At 41.4% G+C, this 24,589-nt stretch overlaps 1 protein-coding gene across 4 annotated transcripts in view; it reads left to right on the forward strand.

Moving 5' to 3' along the window:
• The window catches only part of CTNNBL1 (catenin beta like 1), a 199,666-nt gene that overhangs the window by 139,850 nt on the left and 35,227 nt on the right, over positions 1–24,589 (forward strand). The gene's annotated exons all lie outside the window — the stretch shown is intronic.

The following is a 24,589-nucleotide window of genomic DNA, read 5'->3' on the forward strand; positions in this document are numbered from 1 at the left end:
GATGTATCCTCTCTACTCATGGCCATTTATACTGATGCCCAGCACTGCTCAGCGTTCAGTTTCTATTCCTAAACACCCCTCTGTGGTGACCCTGCAGTCGCCTGCCTTTAGGTAAACTCTTCTCTTAGCTCTCTGGCCTGTTTTGCCCTTCTATTGGCTGCCTCTTGAGAATGAGACATACAAGCAAATATCTGTAGTTTTCTACACTGACTGATCAGTATCACCTAAAGAGCTTTGACAAAATACACATGCCTAGGCCCCACCTCAGGAAACACTGAGGACTCGGGCTCTGAGCATCTGTATTTTTAGAAAACTCTGGGTCCTGTTACTCAGCTGAGAACCACAGGCCAGGATGCTCAGAGCACAAGCTTTAATAAGCATCCCTTTTACTTTCTTTCCATGCTAAGAGACAATTTTTGACATGGTTGGTCTTTTGAGGAGGCTTGTTAAGAAGATTTTTATTGCTCTTTCTGAGTATGAGTAAAATAAAGTAATGTAGAAAGTTCAAGAATTATGGAAAATAATGGAGGGAAAGTAAAAATTATTCTCAGTTTCACCACCCAGAGTTAATTGCTGGAAATGTCCTGGACACCACCCATTCAGATGTTGTATATATGTGCATGTAATTATGATGTGTATATGAGACGTGTATTTTGTAATTATCGGTTTTGCTCACCGTGTCTTCGGCATCTTTGGCAGAGGTGAGCCTTTCAATATAATTAGGAAGTGTTGTGCCCAGATCTTGAAATCCCCCACAAAGACCACTAAGGAGCCAAGTCCGATGCAAAAGCAAAGGAGCCCTTTATTCACAGACTCGAGTCTGGGAGAGAAGTCCCTACCGCAGAGGGAAGAGCAGTTTTAAGAATACAGAAAAGAAAAAGGGTGGGGAGGGTGGGGAATAGGGGCTTAGAGACCTAAACAATGTTTGAGTTGGCCTGATTGCTTAGGGGAAAGATTTACTACTACTGGGGCCGAGGGTGGGGGCCGTTATTGCTCGGGGCAGACACACTGGAGCCCCGGGGTGGGGGAGGAAGCAGGTTACCTATCACCTTTGGTATGCAGCTGTAAATTGAAGGCTGTGAGGCAAAGTGGGGTCAGTGAAGGCTGTGAGACAAAATGGAGTTAGTTTTAACAAAATGAAGTTAGCTTGGTCCTTTCAGAAGCTAGACTGTATTTTTAGAAAGCAGGATAAATTTCAGGTTAAATGATGAGGTTGTGGAGGTGCTAACAGTTTGGAGAGGTTAACTAGGCTTAGATGGTGATACTGGCTCTTCCAAGTATTGTGAATGTGCTGAAGTCCCAGTGGACTTCAGGGAAATAAGGAAATGAGTTGTGGATGGGCGGCTCATGTGTCTGAGTTCACTTGGTTACAGCCTAAGAAGGGGATGTGAAGATGCCTTTCACATGTTTTTTTTTTGTTTGTTTTTTTTTAATGTGTGAATATCTGAATGTGTTAGACATGTTGTCATCTAACAGAAGATATAATGTACAAAGGAATAAACTGAAAATGAACTTGTATAGTTTCACTGCTCATAAAGAATACAATTACATGTGTGAGATGTTTGTTAGCGCCTACCTTCCTGGACTCTTCTAATACTGGATGTGATTTTTATATGCAGCAGCCTGCAGGTTGCGGAGGAATGTTCTGTATATTTAATCATTTTGCAGTCTTACTTGTTTGTTTTTTCTATGGTAAGAAAATGTCTTTGGCTTGCTTTTGTAGCCAGATTAATTTTGCTTGTGGGTGTCCAGATGCTGATGAGCTGTAATTAGCATGAGAAGGAGGTTGGAAAGATGTTGAACATTCTTTCCAGGTAACCAAACAAAGGATCCCCAAACAGAAATTATTCTCAGGTATCTGATTCTGGAGTAGCAGCCCTTTTCTCTTTGAGATGCAGTCTATTAAAGGATGTATGTGTTAGGCGGGGTAGGTTGCCACTGAGGACAGGCTTGTGGAACCTTAGTATGAACGGGTCATGGTGGTGATTTTCTGCAGCTGAGCATCCCTCTTTGTGAGAGCACTAAGTAGAAATCCCTTGACTAGCCCAGTAGAAAGGAGCCCTGGGCAGGGTTCAGAAGATTAGATTTGTGTTTCTGCTGTAATTCTTACGCTTAGACTCTGTGACTTGAGCATCATTTGTTCTCTCTGAACCTCAGTTTCCTCACCTTTAAGTTGGAGACAGTATTTCACAGTGTGAGAATCGGTTAAGATAATATACAGGAAAATGCTTTGTATGGTGGAAATTATGCACACGTATGATATGGTGGTGGTGCTGTGTGTATTACATTCAGCATTTTCCCCCATCTCTTCTGTAGACCTTACACTTTTTCTTTCTTGTCTGTGGCTCCAAAGTAGAAAGAAAATGATTGTTAATTCAGTCGCTATTTGCTGCAGGGTTACCATAAAATAAATTAAGCGTATCATTTTGATAATCACTAAAAAAAAATACCTACAACTTTCTTAAATGCATTGCTTACTAATATGTCTATGTTAAGTATGCCTGCTGGCTGGCAAACTTCTGGAATAACAATGTTTGGTAGCGTAGTTAACAGGCTGATTTTCCTGATATGTCAGTCATTCTCAGGTTACTGTCAAGGGTGGTGGTGGTGATGGTGTCTCACATTTATTGCATATTTGCTGTGTTTCAGTATGTACACGATGCCATTATCCCTAACATTAACTCTGTGTGGGATATCATTAGCCTGTTTTATTACTGAGGAAACAGGTCCAAAGAAGCTAACTGCTTTCTCAAATTGTGCAGACAGTTTAAAATCTCCTAGAACCCAAAGCCCATACATATTCTTGATACTATACTTCACTCTGTCAAGGAGACATCTGAAAACCAAAAATTAAATGACTTCACCAAGGCAGCAATCTAGTAACGTTGGCTAATTTTTAGAAATAAAGTAGAAAAAGTCATAATTCTGACATGGCAAGGCAGAAATGCTCTATTACCAAGTTTTTTTTGGTATTTGGTAATGTGGGATTTGCAAATTTTTTTGTAACTTCATTCTTAATTTTTGGATAATAAACCATGCTATAATAAAGTTTTTAATGTACATTTAGATGTGTTTTTCTGTATTATAAGCTTGGCATGAACTGTTTCAATAGCAGTGTAGTAGGAAAAGCACAGCCTTTTAGAAAATGCAGACTTGAGTTCAAATCCCAGCTCCCACCTGCCTGGTAACCTTTGGCATGCTAATTAACTGCTTCCTCCCAGATTTCTCATCTACTACAGTGCTTCTCAAAGTTTATATTGCAGACAGATTACCTGGGGATCTTGTTAAAATGTAGGTTATGCTTTAGTAGGTCTGGGGTGAGGCCTAAAAGCATGTATTTCTAACCAGCCCCCAGGTGATGCTGTGGCTGCCGTTCCTCAAGCACACTTTGAGTCATAGGAATCTATAAAACGGAATATTGGTATCTGCTTCCAGAGTTATTGTGGCACATAATAGATGCTTAACAAGTGTTAGCCCTCTTCTGCTCTCCTTACAAAATCTCTTGGGGATGGTCTTTATTTAAGAAGAAGATCTGGAAATATTAATTCCCAGCATGCCTTATCTCTGTCAAAAGTCCCAGATGACAGCAGGCATTTTGAGAGGAATGAGCTCAAGGTTAAGCTTGAAAGATGCCCACATCTGAACGCAGCCTGATAACCGGAGACTCAGCTTCAGGAGTTAACCCAGAACTAGGAGTCATTGAGAAGGTCTTGGTGAAAACCTTTGTCTATGTGTTAGTTGCTCAAAGGAAACCTCAACTGACCTCTTCCATGAGTTCAACCACTCTTCAGTTCTTCAGCCAGTATTGTTGGATACTTAATGATGCCAGGCGGGGTGTTAGACCCTGAGAGATACAGGCAAAACACCTCACCCCCACCCTGGAGGCACTCACATCTCTGTGAGGAGACAACATGCAAATAATGCTTTTAGTCCAGTACATTAGAGTGTAAAGAAGGTAAGTTCAAGTTACAATTGGAGGCACTGAAGGAAGACGTAGTCTTCCAGTCTACTTAAGGGGAGGCTTGGATAACTTCCCTGAAGAGATTAGGAAGATTGAAAGCGAGTAGGAACTTCCCAGATAGACAGGAAATAGGAGTTTGTGGGGGTTGGGTTTGGGGTGGGAAGCACATAAAAAGGCAAAGAGAATGGAAGTGACTCTGGAAAAGATGGGTATTCCAGTGTTATGGTCTTGGGGTTTGACGATAAGCTCAATGAGCCACATTGCTGACTGTCTTTGTTAAAACTAGTAAGGGTGACCAGGAGAGCAGAGGATCTGGACCAGGGCAGCCTTTTCCTAAACCAGTTAGAAGCATAATCCTGAAAGACAAACTCTTGAATGTTGAAATCCCTTAAAGCCTAAAACCTCCAAAATCACAATCACAGGAATCAGAAGAATTTCAAAAAGATCAGCCCATTTAGAAAATGAATGTGAATGGATACTCTGAGAGGAGCCATGTCCTAAAAGAAAAAAAGCAGCTATTTTTTGTTCAAGAATTCAAAATACAGTCAATGACTGTGAGAGTTGGCCAGCTCTTGTGGACTAGGTCCATGCAGTTGCCCACACCTATTCCTATAATATGCCTATAGTTTTTCTTTTTAGTTTATGTTTTCTTTTTCATTTTTTAGGGGCTTTTTTTCCACTATTTTAAATTGGTCAGCAGTATTTTTTACAGTTCACTTTGCTGTGTATTTCATCTTCACGTTATTTCCAATACTGGAGGTATAAATTGTAGAGAGACTTATAGAGAGTTTGAATTTGTCTATGCGTTTTTGCAAATTTGACTTCATGAAAGTACGTTATCACAATGTTGCATGTGTTATCACAATGAAGCATGTGTAACATACTTCATGTGTATGCATTGTGCATGTACGTAAAAATGTCGAAACTTTCTCAACGGATTAAGAGACATCCTTTTTCTACATCTACATTTGTTAAAGATAAAATTTCTCAAGATCTCAGCTCTTTCAGCAACTACATGTGCTTTGGTAACCCATCCTGGTTTTTGATCTATCCTGTCAAAAGACTTAGGTTGTGGGGCGAGACCTGTGGCTCAGGGCACCGGCCCCATATACCAAGGGTAGCGGGTTCAAATTCAGCCCTGGCCAAACTGCAACAAAAAAATAGCCATGCACTGTGGCGGGCTCCTGTAGTCCCAGCTACTCGGGAGGCTGAGGCAAGGGAATCACCTAAGCCCAGGAGCTGGAGGTTGCTGTGAGCTGTGATGCCATGGCACTCTACCAAGGGTGACAAAGTGAGACTCTGTCCTTAAAAAAAAAAAGACTTACATTGTTCCTTGTGGTATTTTAAATGACCACGGTTATAAAGCTGGGTGCACACAATGATCAGCCATAGTGATATATGTTTATACATTTCCCTTTTTGACCTATTTCTTTATGAATATGGTTTGTTTCCTCCTTAAGTTATTTCCATGTAACTATCTTAAGTGTTTGTGCTTACAAAAAATGTGTGTTATTATTGCCTGTTTTATTTGTGTAAAATATTCTATGACGTGTACTGTCATATTTTATGTTTCTGAAATAAATCCTTTAAAAATGTAAACAACTCTTAAATAATTTTTAGATTATTTTTTTCAGAATTATATTTTTCTGTTTTGATGGTTTCAACATTCATGATTATGATCAGCTCCCCCCTCCTAAACCAGCCAAAGCAGACATTCTTAGCCGCAATATTAGAGCTCTTGGATGTGCCTAAACTTTCAGAAACGGAAGACATTAGGAAGGAGCCACAGCCCACATACTGTTGTTTTCTTTAGCTATTATCTATAAATCTACTAAATTCACTTTACTTTTCAAAATTTTTTATAGATTCTGGCTTGGCACCTGTAGCGCAGTTGTTAAGGCGCCAGCCACATACACCGAGGATGGCAGGTTTAAATCCAGCTCTGGCCAGCTAAACATCTGCAACCAAAAAATAGCTGGGCGTTGTGGTGGTTGCCTCTAGTCCCAGCTACTTGGGAGGCTGAGGCAAGAGAATTGTTGAAGCCCAAGAGTTGGAGGTTACTATGAGCTGTGATGCCACAGCGGTCTACCAAGGGCGACGTAGTGAGACTCTGTCTCAAAAAAAAAAAAAATTTTTTTTTTTTTTATAGATTCTCTATTTTAATTCCAATATTGGTGTTCTTAAGGCCAGCCTTTCCTCCTTTCTCTACTTGGAATTTTTTGGTGATATCAGTTACAAATAACATAATAGCATAAATACCTCTTGAATGTAATCTCCTTGCAATTCCTACCACTCCCACTAACTGTATTCCCCTTAGTTCCTTTCTTAGGTGATTGCACCTTCTCCTGCAATGGACTTACAATTAGAATTATTGCCTCTCTCCCTTCTGTCTGTGCTGCTTCCGAAGTCCTGGATGACACAGATGGACTGTTTAAGGTGCCTCTGAAGTATGAATCTGATCACTTTGAAGTTCTGCTGCTTTATCCTTTAAAGTTCTCTTGACACAAGTCTAGGATAAAGTCTGGACTCTTTTGCGTGTCATAGACGACCTGCCCATTTGCTCTTCTCTTGGTGTCATCCCCATCCGCAGCCCAGTTTCCAGCCAGCCTGAACTAGAGCAGATACTCCCAGTATTATTCTTTTCTTACCTCCATGGTTAACATTTAGTGCTTTCTTTGAAATTTCATCCATCCTACTTCCTCCATGAAACCTTCCCTGATTTTCCATTTTCTTTCTTAAACTGGTGCCTTTCTTTTTTTTTTTTTTTACTGAGACAGAGCCTCAAGCTTTCGCCCTGGGTAGAGCGCTATGGCATCACAGCTCACAGCAATGTCCATCTCCTGGACTAAAGCAATTCTCCTGCCTCTGGCCTCCTAAGTAGCTGGGACCACAGGCGCCCGCCACAACACCCGGCTATTTTTTGGTTGCAGCTGTCATTGTTGTTTGGTGGGCCTAGGCTGGACTCGAACCCGCCAGCTCAGGTGTATGTGACTGGCGCCTTAGCAGCACACATACACTTTCTTAATGCTCCCAGCAGCAGACGTCATGTGTAGTGGTTGGTGACTTGCTTGTTTCCTCTCAACTGTGAGCTCTGCTTTTTATTATGGAAAATTTCATAAATATTTAAGTGTAGAGAAAATCACATATAAAACTCTCTATAAATCACATAAAAACTCTCTATACCTGTCAGTCAGCTTCAGTAATTAACATTTTGCCATTCTTGTTTCATCCCCTCCTCGTTTTTTTGTGGAGTATGTTAAGGCAGCCCTAGACATCACATGATTTTACCTCCTATGGAATTTTGAATTTATAAAATCAATAAATGATATTAATGAGAACCTTGGATTTGGGCATTTTTCTAGCTGGAATATATATGGCAATAGGATCTATTGATAGTTCAGCCTTAGTACCGTTACCTGTCAGAAATAGCTTAGATGAGATTCTCAGCCTTGGCACTGTTGACCCTTTAAGTCAGATAATTCTTTGTTGTGGGGCTATCCAGTGCAGCATCCCTGACCTCCACCTACTGGCTGCCAGTAGCAACCTCCAGTCATCACAAATGCACACAAAAATTACAACATGTCTCAAACAGTGGGACCCTCTTCCTACCCCCGCCAACCACTGTTGAGAAACACTGACACAGAGAAAGGCAAGAATTTTATAGGTGTTGAAATCTGGGAGGAATATTCGATAGATGGGAAAACTGAGTCCCAGAAAGGAAAGTGCCTTTCTGTTTATTAGTGTGCTTTCTAGTATCTTGCTAGAGAATAAAATCTGTGTTTTCTATTCCCTGTACTATTGTGTGTCCCACTTTACCATTGTAGTCTCTAAGATCTCCCAGGGTAATGTCAGGGGCTTCCCAGGAGCAGGAAGAGTACCAAGGTCCCAAGGGTGTGTCTCCCTGAACAGGAAAGATTACATGTCCAGGCGAGGGGAGTTGTGGAGCACAGCTACCGGCAGGGACGCACCACTGCTGATTTGTAACCATGCCCAGCATCTGCCGAGGCTGCTCATCATTCCCCTTTCCCAGATATTTATGATGAAGCAGGCTGGAGAACTATTTCCTTGGGAACGCATTTTGGAGTCCATAGTGGTAGACAAGAAGGAATTGTTTCACAGAAATTACTTTGAAGTCAGTTTTTGCCAGAAACCATCTGTTTTGTATAAAAAAGGGACATTGGAGTTTCGGTTTATAGCTTTGTTCAAAATGGGCTTTCTGCTTATTTCTCACAACTTATTCGGCTAAGCAGTATCCTGGAAAGTTGGGTGCCAGTAAATTTAGTTCACCACCAGAAAGGCAGAGTTGGGGCCGTGGAGAGAAGGCTGACCTTTGGAGTCAGAGCCACACGTTTCTGGCTCTTTTTGGCTCTGAAAATTTGGGTAAAGCACATTATCCTCTCTGGGCCTTACTTTTCCTCATCTGTAAAATGGGAAGAATGATTCACTCTAAGGGTAATCATGCGTATTAAGTGAGAAAGAGTATGTAATGGTAATCTGGCACATAATACTAATAAATGTTTTCTTTTCTCTTAAGAAAGGCCTATAGGGGCGGCGCCTGTGGCTCAAGGAGTAAGGCGCCGGTCCCATATGCTGGAGGTGGCGGGTTCAAACCGAGCCCCAGCCAAAAACCACAAAAAAAAAAAAGAAAGGCCTATAGATCTCATAGGCCCTGAGTGCTTTATTTGCACAATTGTAAAATGGTTGCACTGGGTGTATAGAAAGATTAACTTAAGAGAAAATGATGATGATGACAAAGTACTTAATAGGTTTATCAATACGTACATGTATGTTGTTGACTGTGTCCTCTGAGTAAAACAGCAAGGCATTGTTCTTCACAAATGCAGTACATTTTTAGGATTAACTAGGTTCTTTTCTCGCCTCCCTGTGACGAGTCTGATCCCTGTTAGAATGTGATACCGAAGCATTTTCACAGCAGAAATGGCTGCGTCCTTTTCTGGTAGTTTTTGTGTGTGGAAGATTACTGTATCCATCCTTCCAGCCAGGTTCTCTAGAGCCTGTTTAATAACAGAAAAGTCTTCTAAGGAGACCCTTAATGGTTTAAGTTTGTTAGTCTCAGACTAGAAATGAAAGAATATGTTAGTGCGGCACTGAAATTCCTCCGTCCTTTCACTCTGCTGCCTGACTAGCAGAAGGAAGGAGGGTCAAGAAGTCAGACTTCAAGAAAATGAACAGAAGGCCGCCTCGGGTCTGCAGCAGGTTTTTCTGGTTTCTGTGAAAATCAGCTGAAGCCCTGGAGCTTGGAGGAAGTGTACGTGGAGCCCAACAGTGAGGCTGCAGCAGCTTAAAGGGGGACTGTGCTGGTTAATGTGGGAAGAATAGGAGGAGGACGCAGTGACTGCTGGAAGAGCACAAAGGCAGGACTGTTGCGTAAGATGAAAGCAGTGAAGAGGTAGGTTTAGATCCTTCCCAGAAGGCCCTGGAAACAGGCTTCCCCCCCCCCCAAACTGAATTTGTATCTAAAGCAGGTGCCTATGGAGGGCGTTGAGAGGGGTGTGAAGAGTCTTCCTTGGATGCCTGCTGCATGGGCTGTGATGGTGAGCTCACTGGGAGAGCAGAGACATTGCCGATGAGGGCAGAGTGTGGGAGAATCTGGCATTCATGCTTAACTTAGGGTATATGGATCCAAGTCCTGGCATGTCTCACCCCAATATGTAGCTGTCTTCATTAAACACTTCTGTGTTCTGCTGTGCTTTCCCAACCTTCTAGGGCTAAGTGAGAATCCAGGGAGCTTTACAAAGGAAAAAAGTCGCAACACAAATATTCAGGGCGATTGTCTCATTTCAGGATCTAAAGATTTTTTATGTCTTGGGTAGGTGTAGGGAGAGAATTGGTAACTCTATAGCATACTTTTTAAGACCTGAAAAGGTTTCTGGGCCACAGAGTCAGTTTAAGTTGATTTGGACAAGCTACTCCTAAACGTGACATACCATAGGAAACCAAACTGAACTAGCCATGCCGACAGTGTGTCGCTGTCTTCATTAAACACTTCAGTCTGGTGAGTCAGAGATGAGTCCCGTGCCTGTCTTCATTACGCCAAGGTGCATATTTGTGAGAATACGAAAAGAAAATAAAGGTGCTGCGACTCCAGACGTTTATTTCTGCCATTCTAAGGATGCAGGTTAATTTTAAAAATAAATAAATATTCTGTATCCATCCTTCCAGCCAGATTCTCCAGAGCCTGTTTAATAACAGAAAAGTCTTCTAAGGAGAACCTTAAGATGGTGTGGTGAAAAGAGAGGAATGTACCTTTTCACCACCAGTTACTTTTGGTTCTAGGACTTATCTACAATGTGAGATTGTGCGTTCTGCTCTGCTTGGAGTAAACGCCTGAACTCAGCACTCTCAGTTTCTCTTTTGGACCTATTTTGGGCTTCTTAGAAAAGAACTCACTGGATAAGTGTATCAGTTAGGAATGGCAGTTGATTGCTAGTAACAGAGACTAGAAATAACAATTTAAACAAAATAGAACACATAAAGGTTTATTTCTTTCTCGGGTAAAACAAGTCCTGAGGTCAGCAGGTGTGGACTGTCAGCTTCACAGTGTCATCAGAAGGTTCTTTCTGTCATTCTAGTCTGCCATTCTTATCACAGGGCCAAGATGTATGTTTGCTTTTTAATGTGCCCCAAGCACCTATAAAAGTGCCTGGCTTCTATTTTCAAGATTGCCATGTGGTCCCAGATGGCTACTAGAGCTCTAGTTATGATGACTATACTCCGAACAGCAGGCAAGCAAAAAGGACAGAGACAGGCGGAGGAGAGGGATCCCCCCTCCCACCCCCGGGAATTCCCAAATGCCAGTTTGGCCTCAGTCTCTGACCCGGAGTCAATCACATGGTTATACCCAGTTATAAGGGAAGCTGTGATTGTTGTTTTATATGTTTATTTTTTAAAACTGGTCACATTATCTCTCCAAATAAAATGTTTTCTACTACTGAGAAAAAAGAGGAGAAATGGATATTGGGTTGGCAACTGGCAGTCTGATTGCTGCCCTTTGGTGTATAGAACATCTCTCTTGGGCAGAGTTAGGCCAGGCCTTTCCGAGTTCCTGAATTCACAGTCACCCAGCTTGTTCTTCACGGTGCTCCCCAGAACCAGCATCATTCCTCAGTCCACACTGTTGCCGTTGGAGTGATGGGGTTGGCTTCACAGATGAAACACATTATAGGAGACATAGAAAACAAGACAGGAAAGTACAGACTGGAGTCATTTTCCACAGGGAATGGTTGTATACACACATGGCAGGCACTTAAAGCTTCATGGGCCTCTCCATCAACCCATCTGAGATATGGGCCTTCCCTGATACATGAACACTTGACCTAGGAACCTTCATGCTTTCAACATAAGCCCTGAGAGGGAATGTCAGATACCCCATTATTCTGGTCTTTTCCCTCTGAGCTCTTAGAGAAAAGTGAGATAGCACCAGGAAGCATTTCCAGAGCATGAAATCCACTCTGCTGCAGGTGCAGTTTCCCACGGATATAGGGCTGTAAATTAGTCACGATAACACTTAAACACTTTTTAAGTCCATAATGCTGCTAGAACCATTCCATAAGGAAAGGAATCCCATGGGAATGGTGAAACTAAGTGAATTAACCAAAGGCAGCACCTGTCACACTGCTTTACACCTAGTAGGTGCTTAGACAGTGTTTGCACAGTCTCGTCATAACTGAAAAATGAGAATGCTGAATTAATTTTGACTATATTTCACGTTAAATAGGTTTCAGTGGGCCTATTTCAATGGAAAAGGGCATTTAAATTTTCATAGAGCAAACATATAAAAACTGCTTTTTAGAAAAAATAGCCCTTAGGAATCTCATCATTTTATATTCCAAGTTCACATCTCTCAGTTTTTTCTTGCCTCTTTCTCAACATTTTCTTAAGAAAATTTTCAAACATACAGAAAAGTTGAATGAACTGTGTAGTTGAACCCCTGAGCCCAGAAGGAGCTAGTGAAAGACGTGAGCACAGCATTACCCCCTGCTGGGGAGGCTGCCGTAGCAGTGTAGGTTCCTTGTATGTGGCAAGCACTCCGCTGCTGTGAATGTGAGAACTCACCTCCTCACATCCTTCCAGGCATTATGTATTTTGAAACCTTCATCAAATGCAACTGTCTCATGATTTTATTTGCATTACTAGTGAGGTTAAATGCTTTTTTTGTTTCATATGCCTATTGGGTATTTTTTAACTCTTTTTTTTTTTTTTTATTGTAGGGGATTCTTTGAGGGTACAATAAGCCAGGTTGGGTATTTTTTAACTCTTGAGGAAAATGATCAAGTTTTGTTATTGTGGAACTAACTAGGTCACCTCCTGGCCGCGAGACCGTGGGAGGCAAAGTTCTCTTCTCAACTGAGTCTCTAGTTCCTTATTAGTCAGATGGAGAGGCCAATAAAGTATGTGTTTAATAGAATTGTTGTGAGAATTAAATGAGCTAGTGTGTACAGAATGCACATAGGCACGTAGTAGGTTTGCAATAAAGTCCCCAGTCTCTAGCCTAGGGCCTGCCCTATATGCACTATTCAGTAAATGTTTGTTAAGAATCTATGTATATTGTGTGTGTGGTACAAGGAGCTATGTATAGATAGACGCTCACACAGATCCATCTGTCTTGAGATGAATGTTTGAGTTGACTTGCATCAATATTCAACTGGAGTGGCTGAGCACACACACGTGACTCTTCTTGGGTTGCCATATCCCCTGCTAGGCAGATGTCCATTATAATGAAATGTAAGAAGGAAGAAAATGATAATAAAGGCAGAGTATAATGTTATGGCTTGATTTGACAGGGCCTCCTGCTACTTCAGCAGCCAGTGGCCAGGCATGCAACAGATTAATCTGTATTTCAACACACCACTACTGAAGTCAAGATCAGTCTAATTGGAGTGTTTTAAACATCCTGTTTGTATCCAGAATCTTATCAGAAACCAAGATATCTGTCCATTTGGGGGGAGCTGGAGGGAGGTGGGCAGCAAGTTTCAGCAGTAAAACAGAGATGGTTGTAATTTTAAAAGTGAGAGAAGAACACTGCTGTTTGGATGTCCTTACAGCAAAAGAGCTGATGGCCTTAGATGTTCCATGGACACAAAGGCAGCTCTGCAGCACGGCCTTGAATTTTAAAGTGGCCCTGTTAAGATCTTGCCAAGATATTGGCCTGATGGTTGAAGACAGGGACCATTTCTATCCTATGAGTAGAACTCTGGCTGAAACATGTGTGCCTTTCATAACCATTTGGGCTGTTGGAAGGCAGTCGCAGGCTCTGAAGCTGGGAGGGCAAAGTGACCAACCAGATTGGACCAGTAGTTAAATGCCAGGCCATCAAAATAGTCTGGGTCTACTGTTCATAGTCCAGCATTCACAATCTGTACCCTGTCTTTTCAACCTCATTACCTTTCATCCTCCTTCCCCTTCTGCAGCACTGATCTCTTTCCAGCTCTTTGTTCATGCCCTGTGTTTTCCAGTCTAACTCCTTTGCTTCCTGTTGATTCATCTGCTTGGAATATTCTTTCTCCCATTGGCACTTCTCTCTGTACCTCCCTCAGCTCAAATGTTACCTCTCCTCCCAATTACCCTAGCTCCCCTAGCTGGGAGAGCTTTTGCTCGACCAGTAGTTTCTGCCTGTCTTCTATTTGCTGTCACTTTCTGTATTGTAAGTGTTTAAAAAAATTTTTTAACAGATTTATTGAGCTATCATTGACATATAAAAATCATAATAAGGTATATAGCTTGAAGTTTTAATACATGTGTACATTGTGAAATTATAACCATGATCAAGCTAATTAACACATCTATCACCTCAACATAGTTAGCATCTTCTGTCATATAATTTTAGATACAGCAGATCACACCTGAAGGGCAGGATCAATGCCTGAGTGTTTCTGTCCCTGAACACTGTGTCATATACATTATAGTATTCCTATACTTGTTTATGAATAAATGACTCCTATGCCAAGATTCCTAGAAGCTTTCTCCTGTGACCCAGCTGGTGAATATCATCTCCCCATGCTTCACCAGACTAAAACCTTAACACCCTAAGTCTGGAGGCACCTCTCAGCACAGAAGAATGAGGAAGTCAAATTTAGGAACTGTTACTATACACCTAGTCACCTTCTTCCTTCCATTTGCTCACTCCTTGGAAGACTTGTGAATATAAACACTGTAGTACTTACACTCCTTGACAATAAACCCATCATAAGTTGAAAATACCTTAAGTCTATAATGCATTTAGCACTCCTAACCCTACTGAACATCTTATCTTAGCCTAGCCTAATGTGCTCAGAACATTTACGTATTTGCCTATTTGCCTACAGTCAGGCAAAAACATCTAACACTTTCATAATAAAGTGCTGAGCATCTCAAGTAATTTATTGAATATGGTACTGAAAGTGAAAAACAGAGTGTTGTGTGGGTACTTGATGTATGGCTTGTGTGGTTTCTATTGAACACATATCGCTTTTGTTCCATTGTAAAGTTGAACAATCGTAAGTCAAACCATCATAAGTTGGGGACCATCTATATTCTATTTATCTGTGACTTCAAGAATTAAGTATGCCCATAGAACCCCCAATCCTGGTTTCTTTCTGTCTACCAACTTTACCACTGAAAACATGAAGCTGTGAGCGCACGGCCACTCGTTCACTTGTCATGCAGCACGTCCAGCTCTGCATTGCTCCTGGGAGTCTCTAAGGAGAATGTCTTCTGTCTCAGTTCTGACCTCCTAACCTCCAGTGTGTATAGCTACCCCTCCTCTCACACGCCTCTTTCCTACCCCAGCTGAATTAGGGGCCCTTTGTATATGTGCTGTGTATATTTATCCACACATGTCACTTAAGGGTGTACTTTATTGTAGTTTATTTCTTAACCTTAAAAATAAAGAGGATGATGAGCTTCTCTATAGAGTGGTCTATTTTTCTTTTTTTTTTTGGCCGGGGCTGGGTTTGAACCCGCCACTGCCGACATATGGGACCGGCGCCCTACTCCTTGAGCCACAGGTGCCGCCCTAGAGTGGTCTATTTTTCATATCTACAATCCCAGTACTTGCTACATTGCCTGGCACATAGTAGGTACTTAGAATTTTGAGTAAATGAATGGTGGGGTGTGTATCACTTCATCCCCTGTGTTTGTTCTGAGATTATAAAAATCAAGAAAGAGAAGCTGTTTTTCATCACCCATACAAATCATGTGTTATATTTTTTAGTTCTTGCAGGAAGATCAAAAGGCAAATTGTTATTCTGGCCAAGTATATTTCTTTTGATCAAAAGATAGGACCATCTCTACTAAGATGTGCTGTATCCTTCACCTTTCTAGTAAATAGTCACTACCAGCCTTGGGGCTATCTGCAGGTCTCCCAGAATCTTGTATTATTTGGCATTATAGGCAGCCATGTGCAAGCATGTTATTTTAATTTATTGTGGGATTAACGAGCTTGCGTGAAATTGGTCTTGGTCCATTTTAGAGTTAGAACAAATCTTGAGTTATGGAAAATAGTCCTACTGCCTGAGAAAGTCTCAAGTGATCTAGGTTCCTATTTTACTTGGCAGGGGCTATTTCTGATGACTCAGGTAAAGTGAAACATGTTCATTGCCAGACACGTGATCAGGATGGATATGGAAGGAGTCAGTTGGTGATCTGTGACAGGTGTGTGGTTGAGAGAATCTCTTAAGATGCTCTTTTTCAATACAGCAGATCTCAAACTGCTGTCTGTTGAGTACCTACTATGCACATATCTCCTTTATTTAACAAAATGGATTTAGTAGATGGGAAGGATAGCCCCATTTTACAAATTACAAAACTGAGACTCAGAGATGAAGCACCATGGTTTAACTAGCTAGTGAATGTCAAAGACAAGATTTGAATCCATGTCTTTCTGATCCTAGAGCCCCACATAAGGTTCATTAATTCACTTGATGGCACATCTAGAGCAAATCTCATGAGTTAGTCTTCTTTGTGTGTCTGTATCAGCAGTGGACCCTAGTAGGCCTATTGTAAGCAATCCTGTGTGGGGGTAAACAGCTCCTCTCACAAAGAGAGGTAATATGATCAAATACTACTGGAATTTGGACTATACTTTTTTTTTGTTTGTTTGTTTTTTGGCCGGGGCTAGGTTTGAACCCGCCACCTCCGGCATATGGGACCGGCGCCCTACTCCTTGAGCCACAGGCGCCGCCCCTATACTTTTTTTTTAAGAGTAAAGATGAGAAATGCTAGTCCATCCCATTCCTTACAGAAATGGCATACACTATAAATGGTTGGAGTGACTGCCACAGTCTAATTGTGCTGTTTTGGAAAGACCTCTGACTTGGGTATAACAGATCAGGGTTCTTAACTAAGAACTTCACTAAGAGATGAGAACGCTGAAACTCCATGGGAAATGTTACATTTGCGTATGTATTTTAGGAGGGATAGTGTCCATCAGATTCTCAAAAGTGACTGTCATGATTCAGAGAGGGAAAATTGCTTATCTAAATTCTAGTGGCCCATAGAAGTACTTCTGACCTGTGGCAAATCACATCCCTTCTCTGGGCTATTATTTCTTTTTTTTTTTTTGTAGAGACAGAGTCTCACTTTATGGCCCTCAGTAGAGTGCCGTGGCCTCACACAGCTCACAGCAACCTCCAACTCCTGGGCTTAAGCGATTCTCTTGCCTCAGCCTCCCGAGCAGCTGGGACTACAGGCGCCCGCCACAACGCCCGGCTATTTTTTGGTTGCAGTTTGGCCGGGGCCGGGTTTGAACCCGCCACCCTCGGTATATGGGGCCGGCGCCCTACCAACTGAGCCATAGGAGCCGCCCTGGGCTATTATTTCTATACTCAGAACCTCAGAGGAGTCAGACCAAAGATTTTTAACTCTCCTTGCAGCTCTGAAAATTATAAAACTCTGCCTTTGGAAAACTAAGTTTTTATCCCCCCTTGCATAGACTCAAGGGTCTAACCCATTGCTAATCACCCTTGAAAAACCCTGAAGAGGGCAGCGCCTGTGGCTCAAGGAGTAGGGCGCCGGTCCCATATACCGGAGGTGGCGGGTTCAAACCCAGCCCCGGCCAAAAAAGAAAAACCCTGAAGAGAGAGCTGGGGGAAGGGTGGGCCAGAGTCACCCCTCCAGGCAGTTTCAGTAATTAGTGTCTGAGGCAGCCAGTTGTCTGACTGTTGAGCAGGGAGCCCAGCAGGCAGGGCCTCACACTGGCACAATTTCAATACTGGATCTCTGATACTCCATCTAGATGCCAGGGCACCTACCTCCCTTCTTAGTAAGTTGAAAATGTAGATTTGCTTGGCAAATCTCTGGAGCCTTATGGATTCTGTGCATGCGTGTATGTGGTTCTGCATTTTCTGGGCCCTCCCTTTGAGATTATTTTCTGGAGTGGGAGCTGCCACAACAACACTGTGTTGACAGCTCCATAGCCATCCTTTACCTCCATTTTACCCTGTCGAGCTATGTTGGCCAGCAGGTAAACCTGTTATCCCCTGCTCTCTGTGCCAGCAGCTCTTCCCATCTCCTTGGTGCATGAAAAATTGACACCACCTTGGGCCGAAATCTGTTCTTAGAGAAGCTACATTTATTAGTAGCTAATGCAACTTTGTGTGTGTGTGTGTGTGTGTGTGTGTATGTGTAAAACTTGGGGTATTTGAACTGTTTTTCTGTCTGGCAGGCACCAGTGGCTTATGGCAGGCCACAACATCCAGGTGGAGAGATGGAAGGGATATAGGCAGCTTCAGGTCTTCTGCAACTGCCAACTTATCCTTTACTCGAAGTCCCAAACAAATAGGTGTAAATGTCATTTTTTCTTAGTATACCATTGCTATTGATCAAGGTATCTCTTGCTTCCCTGGGATGAGCTGTGGAAATGCATGCTAATGTGGTCTGGTGCCAAAAAGATGGTTCTTCTATTTATTACAAGTTCTTTTTTGAAAACTATAGTTCCTGATGCCCTGTCTCTGCGCCATCAGCACCCAGCTCTCCCTCCTGGTCTTGTAGAGGCGTACGAAGAACGTTGTCTTGCACCCCTTACCCATCCATCTTAATCAGCAAGATTAGAAGGAAAAATTATTGAGAAGTCTGGTTCAGTATTTGTGGAACTGCCTGAAACTCAAAGTCTCCTCTTTATTTAGAGTCTGGTAGAAATTGCTTTAGCAAAGACTAATTTAGTAAAATAGAGAAAGAAGAGTTGTTATTTATGTCCTTCTCCATATGGTCTTTTACTTCATTTTATTCTTGTTAAGACTGTTGATTTTTTTTTTCAATCCATGTTTATATAGTGTCTGTCTTTTGGGCATATTGAGCCCAAATATGAGGTATATTTTCAGTCTTTCCGTGGTATGGTTTCATCTCTTTTATCTTCTTTAACAGTGTTCATGATTGCCTTTATATGTGGGAAACACATAACATTGCAGGGAAATCTTACAGTTTGGAGTCAGACAAGTTAGATTGAAATCTGAGATCCATATACTTAAGCATGTGACCTTAAGTAAGTTAATGAACCTCTCTGAACGCTGAGTTCCACATTTAAAAAATGGAGAGGAGGATAGTATCTTTCTCTTAGCTTAATTGTGAATATTCAATGAAAAAAGTGTATACAAATTCAAATAAGCCCACTGGCATGGATAAAAAATAAAAATGATGAGTTATTAGTATGCCCCACTTTTACTTTCAAATAGGAATTTGAGGCAGCTTATAGTAAAATATAGTGGTACCAAGTCTTAGATTTGAATGAGAATTTGTCAAAAGCTTGGGTGGCACCTGTGGCTCAGTGAGTAGGACGCCAGCCCCATATACCAAGGGAAGTGGGTTGGAACCTGGTCCCGGCCAAACTGCAACAAAAAATACCCAGGCATTATGGTGGGCTCTTGTAGTCCCAGCTACTTGGGAGCCTGAGGCAAGAGAATCATTTAAGCCCAGGAGTTAGAGGTTGCTGTGAGCTGTGACCCCACCGCACTCCTTAATTTATAATTTGTTTCTTTTTCTTTTTCTTTTTTTCTTTGGAGACAGAGTCTTACTCTCTGTCTCCCTGGGTACGATTATGCTGTGGCATAATCGTAGCTCACAGAAACCTCAAACTTTGATTAATACATGTAGGAAAAGATGCTTAACCTTATCATAACAAGAACAAAAACATGGTAATCAAAAGAAGATCCCATTTTTCACCTAATGAGTTGTCATAATTTCTTGCAATCTGAAAATATAGGAAAGTACTCATATGTATACACAGAAGGTGGAAGTATAATTGGTATAACCATTTGGGAAGATAATTTGTCAGTGTCTTTCAACATTTTTTATGCAAATTTCTTTGATCCTCTAATTCCACTATTAAGAGTGTGCAAAAGTATGCCAGAATACGTGAATCTGGATGTTAATTCTTTTCTAATAGAAAAAACAAAACAACCCCAAACTGGAAACTACTTAAAATGCCCACAGAGCACTAGTTGAATTATGATAAATAAGTCCAGTGGAATTCTAGATAGCTAATAAAAAAAAATGAAGTATCAGTGCTGAGAAATATAAATTACCCCCCAAAAATGTACACAGGGTACTTTGTAGATTTTCTTGGGAGAGAAGAATGGGATAGTAAGAACAGTCTAGGAAAAGAAAAATACTAGTTTAGGTGTTCAATAAATATTGCGTGTATTTCTTCTTTTTTTTTGCCACATGCATTTGTTACTTTTATTCTAAAATCTGTTAGTAGAGGAGTGAAGGGAATCAGTAATAAAACAATAAAAGATATTGCTGCCCATGATTAAGTATAAATTCATCTTTGAGCTAGCTAATAGCCAAGACAAAGAGGAAATCTTGATAAGGAAATACAAAAAAATTCATTAGGGAAAAAAATATTTTCCTGCTCTTGCTCTCTAAAAGGAATGTAGTTACTAAGGAGTTTGGTATAAACTCAGATCTGATCTTCTTTCTCCCCAGCTTAAAATTTGGTGGTTGAGTCTTGTCACTTTTCTCCATGATCCAGCCTTAGCCCACTTGACTGGCCTCCCCTCTCCATCCAGTACATGTTACTCCATCTAAACCGGCCTTTGCAAATACAGTAGAACCGCCACAGTTGACCACCTACCCATGCTGACCACCTCCTTAAGTTGACCTAATTTTCACAGACCAGACATGCACCACATGTACATATCAGTACAGTGGGTCCATTTCCTTATGTTGACCACCTCCATATGTTGACCAGTTTGTGTGGTCCCTTGGGTGGTCAACTTACAGAGGTTCTCCTGTATTGTTCCCTCTGCCTGAAATGTTCTCTCTTCTTTCTTCTTCTCTACCTAGTTGTTGGCTATAGCTCTTTTTTCCTTTCTTTTAAGATTTTCAATTGTTTGTTACCTCCAGTGGGAATCCTTCTAGGTCACTTGTCCCTCTCTGGTCCCCAAGTGCCCTATGCCTACCTCAGTAATGGAACTTGCTATATAGCACTGTAATTATTGTTTTGTTTTCTCCACTAGATAAGGAGCTCCCTCGAGTTAGGGATACTGTATTATTTGTTTGAGGCCCTGAATACCATCCACTTTACAGACACAGAGATAAACTGGTCAGCGAATCAGCGAATGATCTGAAGTTTGAATTCTACCTCTTCTACCAGTTAGCTATGTGGAGAAGTCACTTCTCTCTAGGCCTCATTTTCTTCATCTATACCAGGGGTCCTCAAACTTTTTAAACAGGGGGCCAGTTCACTGTTCCTCAGACAGTTGGAGGGCCAGACTATAGTTTAAAAAAAAAAAAACAAAACTATGAACAAATTCCTATGCACACTGCACATATCTTATTTTGAAGTAAAAAAACAAAACGGGAACAAATACAATATTTAAAATGAAGAACAAGTAAAGTTAAATCAACAAACTTACCAGTATTTCAATGGGAACTATGGGCCTGCTTTTGGCTAATGAGATGGTCAATGTCCAGTTCCGTATTTGTCACTGCTGGTTGTAACAAGTGATGCAAGTGTGCATCAGTTAGTCTAGATCTGGTTGGAAATTTCAGATGTTTTATTCTGGAAGAAGTCTGTTCACAGACATAAGTGCTGCCAAAGATGGTTGCCATTTTGAGTGTATGGTTCCTAAGATTAGGATATGTCTCAGAGGGGAGAGATGCATAGAAATTAGGAAGGCTGCTTGACTTGAATGTGTCTTTCAGAGAGTCACAATTCTGCAGTTTAGCCAGTTCCATTTGGTAAATCATATCCACATTTTCAGTGTCAATAGAAAATGGGTTATGGAAAAGCTGTATGTCCTGTTCATGGAGATGAAGCTCTTTAAATCTAGATTGGAACTCCTTTTGCAACTTTTCCAGTGAATCCACATTTCCACTAACAGATTTTGAGTTGTGGGGAGATGGCAGAAATTTTCCTCCTTCACTTGTTTGATGAGGAGGCCTAATTTTACTTCAAATGCTTTCACATGTGATTGCATATCACAGATGAGCTTCCCCTTTCCTTGAAGTTGTACATTGAAACTGTTGAATAGCTCTGTTAAATCTATCAGAAAGGCAAGGTGCCATTTCCATTCTGCATCATTGAGCTCTGGTACTTCTTTCTTTTTTTGAAAGCAGAAAAGCTGTAATGTGTGGAAGTAAGTCATAGAAATGTTTCAAAACTCTCCCTTGACACAGCCAATGGACTTCTGTGTGGTACGGAACATCTTCACAGGCAACATTTAGCTCAGACAGAAATTCCTGAAATTGTCTGTGGTTTTAGTGTATTACCTCTAATGAAGTTAACAGAAGATACCACAGTTTTCAAAATAGAGTCCCACTTCAGTGATTTACTATACAGTGCTTGTTGGTGGATGAGGCAGTGTATGACTATTGGATGAGAATGGTTATGTTTGTCCATCTCTTGGTTAATGCCAGCAGTTACTCCTTTCTTAGACCCCACCATGCTAGGAGCACCATCAGTTGTCACACTGGCTAGTTTTGCCCAGTCCAGCTCCAAACTGTTCACAGTTTGGCAAACCATTTCATAAATATCCTCTCCTATAGTTGTTCCTTTGATGCTTTGCAGTGCAGCAAGCTCTTCTGTGACTTCCAAATAGTCATTCATCCCACGAATAAAAATTAGAAGTTGTGCAGAATCACGAACATGATTACTTTCATCGAGTGCCAAGGAAAAATAGGAAAGGTTTTTTTGTGGAGTTTTGCAAATGCTGATGCAAATTGTCTCCCATTTCTTCAATCCTTCATGTAATTGAGGGTCCTGAAAGACTCACTGTACTAAATAAATCAGCCTTCTCTGGACACATCTCTTTGGCAACAGAAAGAAGGCATTCTTTAACAAATCCTCCCTCCACGAATGGTCTGCCAGCACATGCTATTAGCTTGGCAATTTGAAAACTTGCTCACTGTGATGAAGTATTTAGCTGCTTCTGCTTCACAAAAGTATTTTGCTGAGTTGTCAATGTATATTTCAGTTTTAATATTTTATCTTTTCTCACTTCTCTGACCAAACAATCATATATATCTATATGTTGAGTTTGATAGTGTCGACACAAATTGTATTCTTTGAACACAGACACTATATTCTGGCAAATCAAACACACAGCTCTTTCCTTGTACTGCATGAAAAAGTAATCATAAGTCCACTATTCTTTGAATATCCTACACCCTGAGTCAATTTTTCTCTTTCTTGATATCATTGTTTCCTAGGGATTTCAAATTGCTATTAGTAAAATACTAATATATCTATACAGCGCTCCAAAAACAATATACCAGCAATAACTTTGCCCACACAGAGACATATAGACTGCACTGCCCATCAATGCAGTCTGATCAGTGCCCATCAATACAGTCTGATCAGTGTCCATCAATGCAGTCTGATCAGTGTCCATCAATGCTCAGAGATCGCAACAGTGTGAACCGGGGCTTACACAGCACACAACATACAACATCATACACCACTGAATAGCAATCAGAATATAAATGCACTTACTGTCAATTAAATTGTGTTTCCTACTCCTCAGCTGTCTACAGAGTCAGATTAAGTTCCCATGGGGCCCTAGGCAGATTACCAGTTTGGAGCCCTCATACGATAACACTGAGCACTGACCATTTGCATTAACAATGACTGCTAACCGTTTGTGATAACACTGAGCACTGACTATTCATGTTAACACTGACCACTGACCATTTGCGATAACACTGACTGCTGACAATTTGCATTAATACTGAGCACTAACAATTTATATTAACACTGAGCACTTACAATTATCATTACCACTGAGCACTGACTATTTGCATTACCTCTGAGCTCTGACCATTTGCATTACCTCTGAGCACTGACAGTTTGCATTAGCACTGAGCACTATTTGTGTTATCACTGTAATGCAACCCCCCTAGAAACCATCCTCAACCAACTAACCAACTTAAAAAAAAAAAAGGCTATTCTAACTTCAAAAAGAAGGGCACCCCCTATCTGCAAAAAAGACCTCCTAACTTCAGAAAACAAGGCCCCCCCTTAACCGCAAAAAAGGGCCCTACTAACTGCAAAAGAAAAAAAAAGACCTCCTAACTTAAAAAAAAAAAAAGACAAATCCTAACTTGTTCTTACCTCGGTCCTTAGGCAGTAGCAGGCTCTGCACAGACAACCTGGTGTCTCCTCCAATTACACCAGAGACTGAGAGGAGGAGTCGAGAGACAGAGAGTAGGAGGAGAGTTGGAGAGTAGGAGGGGAGTCGGAAAATGTGGGGCGCATTCCACACATGCTCACTGCAGGCCGGGGCTAGTGGGCTGCTAACCAGGACAGCAAAAACACCCAGGGAGAGACAGAAGGAGGGGGGAGGAGAGACAGAGAGAAGGAACGGATTTGGAGAGTTGGTGCACATTCCACACATGCGCACTGCGGCCCAGGAGGAGTCAACGGCCCGCATGTGGCCCGCCAGCCATAGTTTGAGGACCCCTGATCTACACAATGAGAGATTTGACTCAGATAATTTGTGAAAACTCTGGCTCTATTTTTTTTTTCCTTCTTCTGTGATTACCAGATTGTCCTGCACATGCATACATACCAGCTGTCATGCTAAGTAATTCAAAGTTTCAGAAGTGATTGTGTTAGGATTCCCTGCATTTATCATGGCCTTTCTTGTGTCTGTTTACCGACTGAAGAGATCAAAGTCACATTCAACTTGCTTGACCCAAAATTGTAGAACTGATATGTCCCTCACTCTTCTTACCTCTAATTCTCTCTTTGCTATATAACCTTGCTGAATTTCACTGTGGTCACCTTTGAAGTATTCCCCTGAAGCTGTGCATCAGTACCAGTGCCTAGTCTACACTTCATAGCAGTTATGGAACTCTTTTTCTGCAGTGGCCATCAGAGATGTCATCTTATTACCTTTGATATCCTGAATGTCATCAAAATGTCTTTCTTTCAGTATTTCATTAGGGTAACAAGTCTTTGGGACTTGGATCAGGTGAGTAGGGAGGTTATTCTGGTACAGTTATAACTGGCTGTTGACTCTTGACTGGCTAAAAACTCCTGCTGTGTACACTGGTGTGTTGTCACGATGCAAGAGCCATGAGTAGTTGGCAAAAAGTTGAGGTCTTTGTCATTTGACTTTTTCATGCAGCCTTTTCAACATTTCCAAATTGTGAATTTGGTTACCTGTTTGCCGAGTTGGCACAAATTCA

This window comes from Nycticebus coucang, chromosome 21, assembly GCF_027406575.1.
Source record: "Nycticebus coucang isolate mNycCou1 chromosome 21, mNycCou1.pri, whole genome shotgun sequence".
In the NCBI taxonomy this organism is placed as follows: domain Eukaryota; kingdom Metazoa; phylum Chordata; class Mammalia; order Primates; family Lorisidae; genus Nycticebus; species Nycticebus coucang.